We start from the raw sequence: 2,427 nt of genomic DNA on the forward strand, positions 1-2,427 counted from the left end.
AGTCTCATGAGCAAAAGTTCTACTTTGTGGGATACTGGCATGAAAGTTGTTAGCCAGCGATCTGGCAGCTGCATGAATTAGTTTACTCTGGAGCCCTCCTTCCTGAGCGGAGACAAAAAATGTGTGAGCCGGAGGCTAAAAAACTTTGATCTAGCTCACATTAACTCAGCTTAGAGGGAACGCTGCTTGGCGGGGGTCTCCCTTCCAAATACGACCCAGGTCCAACCCTGCTTAGCTTCCGAGATCTGATGAGATTGGCTAGCCCAGGGGAGGGAAGGGGAACCCGGGGGGGTTGAGGTGGTTTGCCGTTGGCTGATTCTGCGTATCAACCCAGGACTTCCTTGCTGGTCTCCCACCCAAGTCCTAGCAAGCCCGACCCTGTGTAGCTCCCAAGATCTGATGAGATCAGGCTAGCCTTGGCCATCCAGATCAGTGTTTTATTCCAGGATATGCTTTATTCCAGGATATTCCAGGCTACCACTCGTGCCAATGAATGTGAATTGACAAACATACGTGCACCAGAGGGAGAGGTCCTGGGCAAGCTTCTGCTAGAATACAGATCCGTTATTCTTCGAGGTTCCACAGACTCCCACTTACTCTTTCTGCAACAACTCACTCGGCTTCCCCTCTGGAATGTAAAAGAATTAGCTCTTTTTGTAAAAGTTAGGATATCTATTTATATCCATTCATCCAATTTTATGGCCCCACCTCCCTTTTTGTTCTCACAACAACCCTGCGAGATAGGTTATGTTGCCAGTGGCAGTGGTGAAGTGTGCGGACTCTAATCTGGGAGAACCGGGTTTGATTCCCCACTCCTCAACTTGCACCTGCTGGATGACCTTGGGCAAGCCATAGTTCTGATAAGAGCTGTCCTTGAAAAAGAGCCGTTTCTGTCAAGAGCTCTCTCAGCCCCACCTACCTCACAGGGTGTCTGTTGCGGGGAGGGGAAGGGAAAGGAGTTTGTCAGCCGCTCTGAGACTCCAAGTGAAGGGCGGGGTATAAATCCAATCTTTTCTTCTTCTTCTTAATTTCAACCCGTTGGTTCTGGTCTGACCTTTTGGGGCAACCGAAAACAACTCCTTACCATCCTCTAGACGACTGCCCTTCAAGGACTTGAAAATGGTTATCATATCACCTCTCAGTCGTCTCCTCTCCGGGCTAAACATACCCAGTTCCTTCAAATCACCCAGCGCCCTGCCTATCTCAGCCCAGAAGGGGCTACTTTATCTTGCGTGACTGATGCTTAGATTTGGAACGCTTATCCCTTAAATTAAGACTCACCTGCCGGGTCGAAATATAGGACGCACCCACACACAATGCAGACTTCTTTTGACAATGGCTTTATTGAAAAGCGAATAAACTGGACGGCTGCCCTGCGTTGATGTAGCATAGCCAAACATTGTGTGGGGTTGTGTTTTTTTTAAAAAATGTACAACTGCAGTTGTTGCTTCTGTGCCTCCTCCCTTTGCGCTCCCCACAAAGCGACAGCTCGAAAAGTACTATGGATAAAGAAAGGACCCTCCATCGCCTACTCTGTGGTGCCTCCGTGTGGTCACCGATAAAAATGACATTGTGCTTGGAAGCTTGCGTTTGCAAGTCACTGGCTGGTTCTGCATCGGCTTTCCCCTCCGTTGTTTTGCCAGACCCACGTTGGAAGAGAAAAGGCTTAGCTCAAAACCACATTCAGATATCCCGGGGCAAGCCGTACTGACTGCAAAATCACCCCTGAGTGGCCATAAATGTATGCAGAAGGTAACATAAAACCCGACAAAAGAAGAAGGAGGAGGAGGAGGAGGAGAAAAGATTGGATTTATACCCCGTCCTTCACCACCCAAAGAAGTCTCAGAGCGGCTGACAAACTCCTTTCCCTTCCCCTCCCCAGAACAGACATCCTGTGAGGTAGGTGGGGCTGAGAGAGCTCTTGACAGAAACTGCTCTTTTTCAAGAACAGCTCTTATCAGAACCACGGCTTGCCCAAGGCCATCCAGCCAGGTGCAAGTGAAGGAGTGGGGAATCAAACCCAGTTCTCCCAGATTAGAGTCCGCGCAATTAAGAAGAAGAAGAAGAGATTGGATTTATACCCCACCCTTCACTACCCAAAGGTGTCTCAGAGCGGCTTACAAACTCCTTTCCCTTCCCCTCCCCACAACAGACACCCCGTGAGGCAGGTGGGGCTGAGAGAGCTCTGACAGAAACTCTTTTTCAAGAACAGCTTTTATCAGAACCACAGCTTGCCTAAGGTCATCCAGCAGCTGTGAGTGGAGGAGTGGGGAACCAAACCCGGTTCTCCCAGATTAGAGTCCGCACACTTAACCACTACACCAAACTGGAGGAGGAGATTGGATTGTTATCTCACCCTTCACTACCCGAAGGAGTCTCAGAGCGGCTTACAATCTCCTTCCCCTACCCACAACAGACGCCCTGTGA

Source organism: Gekko japonicus, unplaced genomic scaffold, assembly GCF_001447785.1.
Source record: "Gekko japonicus isolate JY-2015 unplaced genomic scaffold, Gekko_japonicus_V1.1 scaffold7403, whole genome shotgun sequence".
Taxonomy (NCBI): domain Eukaryota; kingdom Metazoa; phylum Chordata; class Lepidosauria; order Squamata; family Gekkonidae; genus Gekko; species Gekko japonicus.